The sequence below is a fragment of the Amblyomma mixtum genome, chromosome 6, assembly GCF_055824585.1.
Source record: "Amblyomma mixtum isolate Tamu chromosome 6, ASM5582458v1, whole genome shotgun sequence".
In the NCBI taxonomy this organism is placed as follows: Eukaryota; Metazoa; Arthropoda; class Arachnida; order Ixodida; family Ixodidae; genus Amblyomma; species Amblyomma mixtum.
The window spans coordinates 50,075,689-50,088,935 of NC_143017.1; the positions used below are offsets into that span (position 1 = coordinate 50,075,689).

At 51.8% G+C, this 13,247-nt stretch overlaps 1 protein-coding gene across 1 annotated transcript in view; it reads right to left on the bottom strand.

The window, feature by feature from the left end:
* Positions 1-13,247, bottom strand: part of LOC149339057 (paired box protein Pax-6-like) — a 251,155-nt gene that overhangs the window by 162,093 nt on the left and 75,815 nt on the right. The window contains exon 3 of the mRNA XM_089547875.1: positions 7,975-8,009. The gene's annotated coding sequence lies outside the window, so the exon portion shown is untranslated. The remainder of the gene's footprint in view (positions 1-7,974; positions 8,010-13,247) is intronic.

Genomic DNA, 13,247 nt, shown 5'->3' on the forward strand with positions numbered 1-13,247 from the left:
ATGCATTTAGCATGATCGCTTCTTCTTGATTTCGACTAGGATGTTATTAGCTTAAGTTTGTTCCCTGACCGACTGTTACACATGCATTATACACAGAAACAATGGTCGGCGCTTATAGGGGACCCAGTGGGACTCGGGGGCCCACTGTGAGCCAGCGGTCACTGGGTGGTTCTATAGAAGGATGCTCGCAGCTCGCAGGATACTGCTGCCGTGCCAAAACGTCATGTGTCCGCAGCGGTAGCAGCTGCGTAATCTCGTGCACTCTAGTAGCAGTCAACGACCACCGAGATTTCCTATAAAATCCTCGAGGTAGATTCTGTTCCCACTAGCCGCTTGGGCATTGAGACTGCCGCGAACAGAGAAAACATACGCGCCTTCGGATATAACGTCGAGCCCCCTTAACTTCCAGCCACTGCGCACATAAAAGCAAAGGTAATGAAAGCAGATCTTCATTTTCTAATGAGCGGAGATAGCAAGTATTAGAAATGCGGTTCCGTTCCTCTTCGTATTTTACTCATATGCCTTTGTCAAAATTGCTTCTTTAGCCGCAGTATTCTTCTTCCTATCTCTGTCTTTCCGCAACAAACTCTGAAGCTTACTGCGGGGCTCTTTTGCCTCTCTTCTCTCTGTAGCTGCAGCGCGAACTGCACTTCAAAACTTAAGCGATCAAAGCTCTCAAAACATATTTTTATCGATTGCTTGGCGCTCACGCATTATTCCGGGTTCTTTAAAACTCAAACCGATCCCTCAAGAGCCGTCTGTATGCAGCTACCTTTAATCTTAATCTGCTTCCTACTCCCACTTTCTTTCATACCGCCGTTTATCTAGCTTTCTCTCTTTATATCTCTTCGCTTTTTTTAATACGATAACATTAAAGCTTCATTGGGGAGAAAATTTGTCGTTGGTCGTAAAATTCGCCCATTGGTGGGAGCGAAGTGACGTCACTCCCGGTAAAGGCATCAACAACTTATAATGCTATCGCACTGCCAACACATAGGGTTAATTAGATGTCCCTGTGAATTCCTTATCTCTTTGTTTCGATAAGTTGATTGGGAGAGCAGTGTTCCAGGACAAAATTTGAAATGCCTGGGACTTTTTGTCAAAAAAATGAGGTCCTTCATGGTTTGGATATGAAGACTTCCTTGCTTGCTTGGAAGTAGGCAAACCCCCCCCCCCCCCACCTTCCCCTCCTCTTTATATATCCGCCTCTATATAGCGACCTATGGAAAGGAAAATGATAGGTGTAACGTAAAGAGATCGGAAGCGGGCGGAGTGGGTGAGAGAACAAACGCGGGTTAATGATATCCTAGTTGAAATCAAGAGCGTGGGCTTGGGCAGGGCATGTAATGCGAAGGCAAGATAACCGCTAGTCCTTAAGGGTAACGGAGTGGATACCAAGAGAAGGCAAGCGTAGCAGGGGGCGGCAGAAAGTTAGGCGGGCGGATGAGATTAAGAAGTTTGCGGGGATACAGTGGCCGCAACTGGCAAAGGACAGGGTTAATTGGAGAGACATGGGAGAGGCCTTTGCCCTGCAGTGGGTGTAGTCAGACTGATGATGATGATGATGATGATGATGATGATGGAGCAGGAGCGCGCAAACTGCCTCTGAGCAGGACTTCTCTGCATGAAATCGGTTGACTCAGGAGCGCTGGCCAATCATGGCAGCTGCTGAGAAACGCGTCAACGTGTTGCAAAGCACCCTTACGCAAGAGATTTTTTTTCCCCTCTTTTTATTCCCTACTCAGAAGTGTCGCAGCCAATATGAAGGGCATGACGGAACGCTCTCCGCCGAAATGCCCGCAAAACCAGGGGCGCGACAGAACCTGCGACGTGCAGTCATGTTTCGCTTTGTAATTATTTCGACCGGCCTTACAGGAATAAATGCCATTCGGAGGCGGTGTTCCGTAATTAGCAGGTTGCATGATACAAGCGAGACCGCGACCTTATAGCCGCCACGTCTGCAGGCCGTGAAATTCACCGGCGTCACCCCCCCCCCCCCCCCCCCCACCTCCCGTCGCGCAGACGGCGGCATTTAACAAGGTCACTTTGTGAAACATGTACACCGCCGAGTCTGTCACAGCAGCTGCTCATTCGCTTGATTTCCATCTCGGACCCCCGCGTTCATTTCGTGCGCGCTGCGGTCACACACGTGCGCATGGCAGATCGATCTGTGAGACACTGCGAACGCGCACAAAAAAATAAAACGAACCTGTATCCGAACAAAAAGAAGAGCCGACAGCAGAGCGCACGGCTTCAACCCTTCGCTTCCAACCATCGCTCAACTGCGGAGCGAATTACAGCAATGTACTCGGCTGCCCGGAGACAGCAATCACCGTCGCCTAATTGCATCAACGCGCGTTCTCCCAGTCCGGCGCGCACTTATCACACACTGTCCCCTCTCCCCGGAGGCAGTGTAGCTGCCCGCAAAGAGGATTTCGCTGTTCCTCGACGCCGCAGGCAAACATCGCACGTCACGCTATAGCGGGCGCTCCGCTGCTCGCCACTTCAAACAAAAGCACTCTCTTTAAGCTGGCCGCTTTATTTATAACGGACAGCCTCTACCTCCTCCCCCCATTGCACGTAAACTATACCACGCGAGACGTCGTCGCGTGCGCGGCTCGAGCCGTCGACGTGCGCGAGCCTCTTCGCATCGTCCTTGGGGGTGCGCGTCGGCTCTTCCACGGACGGAACTCACCGCGTCTACCGGGGCGGCTCGTCACGCCACCGCATGCTTCACGCGCGCGCCTCCCATATACCGCATACTGTGGCACCTGAGCGCGCGCACTCTTAGCGGCGTGTAATGATATCCCCGCCGGTTCTGATGAATTGTCGCGGGACGCCGTTAGGCGATGTTTGCTCGGCTCGCCCGCTGTCGCCAAAGTGGAATGGAATGGCAGCCGCTTCGAATCGCACGCTAGCGAAAATGTTTCGGGTATACGGTGCCGTGCAGTCCTGCCATAAAACACGGGAACCCGTTCTCCTCGCACATTGCCTCACCTGCGTGCGTTGTTTCTGATTCAAACAGTGGACGCATCGTTCGAAAGATGCGAAGGTGGTTCGCAGCCGTTTTGTATCGACTTAGTTCGGGCGCATCTCAAAAGCAACGGTGATTATCTCATTGTTCTTTCATCGAATTACATCACCATCATCACCATTATCCTGACTACGCCCACTGCAGGGCAAAGGCCTCTCCCATGTCTCTCCAATTAACCCTGTCCTTCGCCAGTTGTGGCCACTATATCCCCGCAGACTTCTTAATCTCATCCGCCCACCTAACTTTCTGCCGCCCCCTGCTACGCTTGCCTTCTCTTGGAATCCAGCAGTTATCTTGTCTTCGCATTACATGCCCTGCCCAAACCCACTTCTTCCTCTTGATTTCAACTAGGATGTCATTAACCCGCGTTTGTTCTCTCACCCACTCCGCCCGATTCTGATCTCTTAACGTTACAATCCAATCCAATTACAATCACCTGCCTATCGTGAAACTCGATGCATCTGGCAGTGGTGTAGATATAATTGCGATGACATTCCTACGTGTGTCCCATTGACCAGTGAGGTATGTTCAGAAACCAGCGGTTTTTTGCTGGTGTCTAAGCACACAAAGAAATTTTTTAAATATATTATTCGCATCCTATGGGCAAGTAAACATGTACGCAGAAGCACAGACACGCAGTTACACACTAAAAGAATTGCTTTTCTATTCTTTTCTATTGATTTCATTTCGAGATGGCTCATTTCTCCTTAACGCGGTTCGTCGAGGATCCGGATATTCACTAAACAGGGAGATGGTTGGCCTACTAAACATGTTCGAAAGCTATAGAATACTTTTCGAACGAAAATGCGGTCGTCTTCATTCACAATGTATGCTAAATGCGGAGTAATTACTCATTAGCATCCACTAAGCCCAGCCATATATGGCTACAAAGGAACGCAATTCAGCTTTCACAGAAACTTCGCAGATGAAGAAAAATTCGTCCTTCTCCAAGTATCGAACCCGGGACCACCGCCGGCCCGGGGCAGTCGTTCCACCAGCTGAGCTAACCAGGAAGGCTGGCAGAACAGATGGTAGGAGCAGTGCTAATTGTTCAGCAAATCGAAGTTAGAACGGTGTCAGTCCAATGTGTAGGGGTATCCCCGAAGGCAGAATAGAGCAGGAAAAGGCTACTCCACCTTGGGGAATTCCCCTAAACCTCGGAATAACTAGATTGTATACTAGTCTCCTAAAAGTCAAAATGCATCTGATTATAATGGAATATGCGATATTACCTTTCGGTTAGAGCTCTGCGCAGCAAGTTCTCTTTTTTTTTTTTTTCAAATAAGAAACTATGCGTTTTCTAACGACTTTCTATTCTAACGGTAAACAGACGAGGCAAAAACTATCGATTAAGGAAATCTAAGCTCCGATCTCCGAGGAAAGAACTAATTCAAAATGAGCAACGTTCAATACCAACTGGGTAACCATGCAAATTCTTTCAGCCAAAAAGCTGCCATTTGTGTGGCCCCGTTAGGGCGCCATTCATCTACTTTTGCCTGACCCATCCTGTGTAGCCTTCCCCCTCAGTTTTCGTCACCCTCTTCCTGTTCAGGCTGCACGCGCCCGACTGCATGCTGCAAAACTCACGCTTGCACCTGTGTTCGGCCCCGACCGAACAACCTAACCACGGCTCTCAATTCTTAAGAATTTCCGAATCCCATTACTGAGAGGAAGTTTCGCCGTAACGACAAGAGAAAGCGAAAACCATGCGGGTGCAGTCGCCAGCAACGTTCCGGATGCCGCCCGAGCGCCTCGTTCCTCCGGCGCGTTCGGCTTCGCCGCCGTGCTCCGGAGCACCGTCGCCTCCCGGGCGAAACAAAGAAGCGAGCGAGACGCGAGCAAGGCAGGCGCGGCCGCGCACGAGCGAGCGACTGCGGCGGATGACGTGACGGCGGCGGCGGTGTGATCAGCAACATGCGAGAAAGCAAGCAGTCGCTACAGCGCCCTCCACTTTCTCTACGCACTGCATGTGTGTTTCGCACAGCTGTCGGCGTGCGCAGTGGCGCACACTTGGCACTTTATCGCGTTCACGCTCGGCAGAGTACGTGTGCGTGCTTTCGGTCGCGCGCCCGCGGGCCGCCGCCGGGCCTAGTGTGCCACACACCTCCCCCACGTTGGGCGCCACGTTGTGCGCCAGCTGCCCCGCGCCCAACGGACGCCCGAAGGGCCCGGGCTGGCTGGCTCTCGTGCCGCCACGGCCCAGTAGCGACACGCGTCAACCGTGTGTGCGCTGCGGTGAGCGTATTTTTCCTGCCCGGTGCTCGCGCAAGCGTGGTTCGAGCGAGCCTCGTCGTCGCTTGCGCGAAGTCTCCACAAAGTAATGCGGCACAAGGAGGAGACATCGATCGAGGCACTATCTAGCCAAACGCACTGGACCAGTGATTCGTGGGAAAAGGTATACGGAGGAGAATGGGACTCTATTAGCAAGCTTCAGTGCCTGACACTGCTGAAGTTCACCGACGCCGAGGACGGTTGTGAGGAGGACCTGGACAGACATACAACAGCAACTGTTTTCTCCCGATTCTGCGCCGTTTTTATCATACACCTCACCGAGTGGCCGATCTGAAGGATAGCAGGGGAATGGCTTTGGCTGAAGCAACGACGTGGGTAAATCAAACAGAATTGAGTCAACGTGTAGGCCTGCATATGGACAAATCTATAAGGTATGACATCACACAGAAGGGAATATATTACCAATGAAGGAGCTATGCTGTTCATCTGTTCGGGCCCAGTAGAAGAATAAAAATGAGATAGAGAGAGTGAAATGGGAGTATGTCAGTACAAATAGAATTAAGGACTCGGTCCGGGCCAAGCTGGGGGAAAGAACAGGACAGCGGATTACATACAGGATCCAAGAGTGACGTCACGTGCTACAAAACATGTGGAAGTCTCGTCAGGCTTTCGCGTAATCCGATAATTCAGCATCGGCAAAGCCCGTATTATTGCTTGAGCGGACTATCGCAAAACCGCCTGTTCGCGTGAGCATAATAATACAGTGACGTTAAACCAACCGGTAAAATAGCTCTCTTCTCCTTTTTTAGTTCATGAATATGTAGTACAGCCACATTTCTTGATAGATTCTTTCGTTCAACCTCCGCATAAACTTTTGTATCTCGATTAATTTATGCACCTAAGTTCATGCATGGTATATGCTGAGGTAAACAGACCTGTATGTAATATGAAAAGAAAAAAAACACGGCGAGGAAAAAATAGCCACAAGTGCACTCAAGGCGCGATTCGTGCTAGATACAAGAGCCCTTAACGTTACCTAACGGTACCTATATACACCAAGAATGCCTTATTGTAATCGGAGATTATATATCGAACATTTCTCGCAGAGCAGGGGGAATTTGCATTGAATGTACACTGCACACGGTGAGCATACCTTACATCGTATGCAGTAGAGCTAAGCAAAGAACACCTGCTACAGTAAAAAAAAATCTGTTGTGTTTTGACGAAGCACCGTTACATCTGAGGCAGGTCCTACGCCCCGCTAACATGTGTCATTGAAAGTGGCAACATGAAAATATGTCAGTGAGCAGACAACGTTTTCCTCTCCGTCAAAATAGCATCACGTCGAAGCTTCTGACATTTTATTTCGTTGCGCAATCCGATGGGTGCGAAAGCGTAAACTCACAGAGTAGATCCTTATTCCTTTACGATTGCGTCATCAATACGGCGAAGACGTGGCGTCACACTGAGCACCAGCGCGACGGGTGGCGCATGCTGAGATCGGCCAGGATGGCACCGTGCCACGTCTCAAGATCCCAAGGACTCAGAGATGCAAGCTTGCGCGTGGCTAACCAAGCCCACGCAAGCGGGCCCTTTCGATCACCGCCCAAGGGTCTCCCGCAGCTGCGCCAAACACCGGTTCCGATCCGAATTCGGCAGACACGGCTCGGCAGCCACGCGGGGAGCGTCTCTCCGGCAGCTGCTGCTCTCCAGCGTCCCTTCATTAGAGCGCCGATGGGCGCCTGCGCGTTTGTCTGCGCGGCGAACATGTTTCTTCTTAGCTCAACCCTTTCATGGGACGAGATCGTCTAGCGGCTACGTGATCGGCATCGACGCCGTCGGATAGGAACGCAGCCGGCGGCCCCGCTACGCGTGACTGCCGCAGATCGGACTGTGTGTACGAGACAAGACGCAGCCCCCTCTTTCTACGTCTTGGAGCGACCGCGCCTACGGAGCGCAAAGGGCGCCCGCGGACGCATCGCCGTGCAGTGGACATCTGCTCCCTACTCCTCTCCGATGGTAGCCCGAGACAAGCGGCGCGATGGTGCTTCCTTCGCGTACAACTGCGGTAGCGACCGTTTGTGGTTATAGGTACGTCCGGTTAGGCCACGCGCAGCGAAGTATTGGAGACAACAGAGATAGCCGGCGTGCCTGGTATCGCTTCCTGAGGACCTTCGTCACTGTCATTCTGCGCTCGAGCTTCAGCGATATACAGACCCCTAATTGGATGGCCTGAAACTTTAAAATAATATACCACCCCCCCTGCGCTTCGGCATCCGTTTTCACGGTTGTGGTAGATCCCGGAGATGCCGCCTTTGCGTCAGGTGTTCACGTAAGTGGCTATAGAGGATACACCCGAACCTTGGGATGGCAGGCTTTATAAAAGGTGCGGCCCGCCCCTTTTCCCGCGATGGTCCCCGCGCAAAAGAAAAGGGCATCACCAGCAGCAACGGCATCAGCAGTGGAAGTGAGTCTTTCAGGTGACGCAAGAACGGTGCGTGTTTATTTATATGTATCCATCATATTGCCCTGACTTTTGGACCCGTCTCCAACTTCGCGTAAAAGCGGCCCCGCCTTCCCCACTGGCCGGCGTTTTGAGAGGCATCAGCCACGAAGGGAACAACAACATATTGAGACGCGCGAGTGTATACCGCGCTGTGGGTAACGAACTGAGCAGCCAACTGCGGCTTTTAGTATAAAGCTCTCACCTTAATGGGGGGCCTGTAGTCGGAATCGCTCCCTCCTGCAAGAAGAAAGAAGAAAAATAAAGGCGAGTTAGCTGCTTCTGCAGCACTAACGCCGGCGCCCCCTACAGAAGAGGCGGCCCTGCGCAGACCGCCCTCAAGACTGCGAAGCCGTCAAAAGGGAATAGACACGTTCAAGAAGAACGCGCACACAGTTACGGCGGTAGACTTTGATAGAGCAGTCCTGAGCGCGCTGAATACACCCTTCTTTCACGCTGCTGTAACTCAGGAGGGAGAAATGCCCACTGCGCTTCTGGTAGTGGTAGGGATGTATAGCAACTCAACGCGATGGCCGATTCCGAGGTGCGTTAATGTGGTACATTTCTGATGCCGCTCGGAGAGAGATGGCACGGATAAAGTCCCTGGCTCGAAAGAAAGAAAAAGAAAGGAAAGCGAGGGGCACAGATGAAAGCGACGCCCGCAACCGACACCACGGCCGCGAGACGCGCGAAAAAGCGAGCCTCGCAAGTCGTCATGCCCACGACACAAACGAAGCCAGAAGAGAGGAAACGAGCGCCTGTCACTCGGGCCTCAGTGAAAGGGGGGCACGGCCGCGGCTTACGCCTCGTCCTTCGCATCTCCGGCAGTTGCGTGCATGACCACAAGTTCTGTTCCCCGGGGCGCCATCACACCGATCGAGAAATCGAAATTGCGTTCAGACACTGTATCACTTCTCCCCCGTATCCTGCGCTCTGACGGGTCGCGCCTGTCACGGGAACGAAGTTCCCCAGTACCGATGTTGAGGGCGCCCCGCCAAGCAAAGAGCTGCAGTATAAGTGTCTGAGAGCCTTTCCATGCACGTACGCCGCTCTCGGCTGCACTGCACGGAACTTCCGACACCCCGCGCGCGCGCGCCCTGCGCCTCGGACGTCGGATCGGCGCCCCTGATTGCGGGGTTCCCGACGGTCGGCCGGTCTGCAATTAGGGGTCCGCCCAGCTACTTGCGGCGGTCCCCGCCACTCTCGGAGCGGCAGCCCGCGAAAGCGCGGCCACTGACACCCCTGCTCGCCAGCGCTGCAAGATTGAGTTGCGCGCCGGGCGGACAAAAGGAGATGGCCGCAGCGGTCACGCGGGCATAGAGCTCCCGAGGTGCGACCGCTGTGTGCCCGCCTTCTCCTCGCGGGAGCGGCTCGGCGGGAGACGAGGGCGCTGGCATCGCGGCAGCTGCACGACGCCTTCTACTTCTTGCAGTCCCGTTGGAGACGTTTCACGCTGCTTGAGTGTATACTATTTGTCGAGCTACGTCAACGTGTTACACATCAGCGCACAATGCATGTAGAATGGCAACTGATACAATCACATGGAAAATATTATTAATGTCCATCGACGACACTTTCTGATATGAAGTTGCGAGGAATCCTGCTTTTCACGAAGTCGGCACGATCGATTTCTCGATTTCGTTAATTTTTTTCTTTTATTGCGACGGCTTGCCTTTCGACATAAAGGACGGAAGTAAAGATATAAGTGGATGCCTGATCCTCCGAGCAAGCCAGTAGAGGTTGGTGTTCATTGTAATCCCACATGCTCCATGGTGGCATGACTTGCTCGCCTGTTGAAAAGGTCGCTTGGAAAAAGAAATTCAACTTTGGCTGAGTGGGCTGTTTCGGATCTGAGATGTAACCATGCAGTGCATGCAAGGTAAATTTGCGGCTGTGTCCCAAACTTTCGGCGATCTTTCGGCTTTTTTAAAAATTATTTTGTGCCCAAAAGTTTCGCAATATCCAGCGTCATTACTACCCTGCAGGGCTTGGTGCATCAGGAGACCAAAAGTCTCGATTCACTTATGCAGTTGCGTAGGTCACACAAACGTGGTGCAGTACTTCAAGCAGAAAGAACACCTAACGTTGGAAAACACTGGATTGCCCTATAAATAACCCTATTACTCTGCCGTATAAGCCTAATTACCCTATTGATTACCATGTTCAGTTTCCTTTATAGTCAGCCCTATTTATAGCCATCAGCTATTTTATTAGGACCCCATTACAACCGCTCTGTGCTAGCCTATAATTCATGCACTGATGCAAAACTGTACATATGGACTGTCCGCCGTGCTTTCACAGGCAACCATTTTCTTCTTTTAGTTCTCCGTGACGACGAAAAGTTGTCTTTGATTATTAGTCACGAGTGTTCTTATTATAGGTTCTCTTTAGCACCGTGATACTCACAGCTGGCGCAGCTGCCTGCATCGCAGCGGTTACAATATCAAGGCAATACCATGTCGCGCCGGCAGCATGCACTATAAGATCGATATGGCCGCCAGTTGCCTTTTATACACTTCCACACTCTGCTTGACGAAACCTATACGTTCCATCTAGCATTCTGTTAAATGCCTCTTGAGATCTTTTTCGACCAGGATATTACCAGCCTTAACGCAGTGTTCTACCGATCCATGTGATCACTGGATATCTCCGTTCGGATCTCACTGTGAACAGTTCTCAGTTAACCCTCATCATAGAGAGCTGCCAGAAAGCCGCTTCTGGTGGTCTACCTTCCTCCAAGAACCGCCTCTTGTGTCTTTTAGACCGGTTTCTAGTACGGCGTCAACATAAAAGCTTGTCCTGTATCCAGTTTGAACCAAAAATTTCGCAGGGGTAGAATCCGCGCCAGGGTGGGTTTCGCCGCAGAAGTGGAAGCAGTTAGTGTGGGCAGCGCGCCTCTTGGTGCCATACACACGGAATGTGAGGCGAAAGAAGCGGAATATCTTGCATCCGCAGCACAGTGGCTGGTGAGAGAGAAAGACAGACGAAGCCAGGGCTTTCGTGACTCTGCAGGCTCCGCTGAACAATCGGCTGTTGTGGGGCGCAGAGTAGACATCAGCGCCGACCGCTGGCTAGAGGAGACACACACGGCGTCTTCCCTCTCTCTTATGCCTCACTGGAGCACTCGGTGCGACCACAGCTCAGACGCGCGCGCCTGCCTGGCTGCCTGCACGCTTAAATTTGCACGGCTGCTTGAACACCCAGCCGTCGCAGCGCCACGCGCCGCACTTCTCACGCGCGCGATGTCCACACTTTGTCACGCGTGTTCTCCCGAAAGGCGAGCAGCGCGCCTGTCCCCTCGCCGCAGCCGCGTCAGATGTGGCGCTCAGATTGCGCCCCCCTGTGGCCGGAAGCCGCCCACGCCAACACTGCAGGGCGCGTGCGACTTTTACTTATGACCAGATTCCCCCCCCCCCCCCCCCCCCGCTTTCATTTTTCGTAAATTTTATTCCGCCACCCCACCGTGTTTTCCTGTTTGCTCGACCATTATCGCCGCGCTCTGCCCGCGCTATGAAGGCTTTCGCGGTTGCGTGCGCGTGGTTTCCGAGCGTCCGCTGAGCCCTGCCTCGGAGCCCGCCTATCCCCGAAACCAACGCTCTGTTCCCGCTGTACTCCGCGGCCGATGTAATCTCTACTTTCTCCCTGCTTCAATCGCTCGTCGGCCACTTTCTGAATGCGACGCTGTGCGTGAGTATTGTCCGAGCTCCGCGGCGTGGGAGTTGATTGAGTCTTGCGGCGGGAGCGAACCGCTCCGGTTTACAAGTGAGCGAGGAATACTAATGCGACGTGCGTGTGGTGTGGCGCCGACTCTGCTCAGACCGGAAGAAAAGAAAAAAGCCGCGCAGAGCTCACGCCGAGACGAGGTTGTTCTTCGGAAACTACGCGACTTATCTGAATCCATGGATGTTCCCCATTTTTGAAATAATCGTGTACGGTAAACTGCGTTTTTTTTTCGTTACCTGAAAACTAAGGGGCGTGTCTGCCGCTGGAGTGCGTTAACGTTTAGGATCAAACTCATAGCGCAGCCAACCTGTTCTCTTCATTTGCTTTTGTATTTCGCTGGGTTGCTTTTAGCCCGACAAATAAGCATGCGTAAATAGTGCCTTGGTGCAAACTGTTCAACGAGCTATTTTTCAAGACGATCTACAATTCTAAATTGGCACTTTATTCCTCAAGTACAAATTTAGAAAGTTAGGTATTTAGTCTTTGATACTTTGTGAAAAAAAAAATATGCAAAGTTCGTCACGCGGCTCTCGATAACACTCAGCTGCAGTCTCACTCGGCTAAGATGCTCTGTCGTCTTTACAAACTTGATTACTTTTAGCCGGGACACCGGTATACCTATACTCTTGAGGTCAAAGGGAATGCAGTAGAGAAAATTTAAACGTGAAAGCAGAAACAATAGAAGCGAGTTTCGTTGTCACGTTAGATGTGGGAGCGTTCTAGCATTTCAGAAGTGCATTTAACGACACGCCCGGCTGCGGTGGCTCAGTGGCTACGACGCTCGACTACTGACTCGAAAGACGTGGGTTCGATCCCGGCCGCGGCGGCCGAATTTCGATGGAGGCGAAATTCTAGAGGCCCGTGTGCTGTGCGATGTCAGTGGACGTTAAAGAACCCTAGGTGGTCGAAATTTCCGGAGCCCTTCACTACGGCGTCCCTCATAGCCTGAGTTGCTTTGGGAGGTCAAACCCCAATAAACCAAACCGAGTATTTTAACTTACTGAACGAGCACCTCTTATAATGCTGATCGCACTTTAATTGCCCTGTTGCCGTTTCATTTTCCCGACATCAGCACTGTCAGTACAGAACTCACTTCAGCTTTGTCAATGATGCGACAATGCTGCTCACGTGTGCATAAGCTGTGTCCCGTGTCTCGTCACGGTAACGCACACTAAGTGCGATCAAACACATATATCCGAGCCATCACAAACTAACTCCATCTGTTGGCCGCCAGTAGACAACACATCATAACTTAATCGGAATATTTTTATTTGTCATTGATAGAAACGTATGGCGTGCCGTGAGAAGAGGCGGGAACACGTTGATTGTGATGGCCTACTGTCTCTACCCGCTGCAAAGTCTGACTTGTAAAATTGTTCGCGCGCTGGCACCAAATATAGTTCCCACGGCCATAGAAAATCAATTGAGTTTACCAAGTGTTAAAAATCCCCGCGGTAATTTTGGATATTCAGCGCTATGCAGCCGATGGTGACAGCCGTACAAACTAAAAGCTGTTGAGATTTTCTGGCCTCGTGAAGAGTTCCGATGACACTGTGTCCAGCCTTTTGTTTGGCTGTGGTTGGCGTAAGACTACGTTTCACAGTCAAACTCAAATGCACTCACAACAAAAGAAAAATCGGAGACAGCCTTCTGTATCTCTAACTTCCCATGCGCTGTTCTGCGCGTCGCTGTGTAATTGAAACACCATTATCTTAGTCGTGTTAATTAATTAGCGTCTTTCGGGGCAGCACTGCG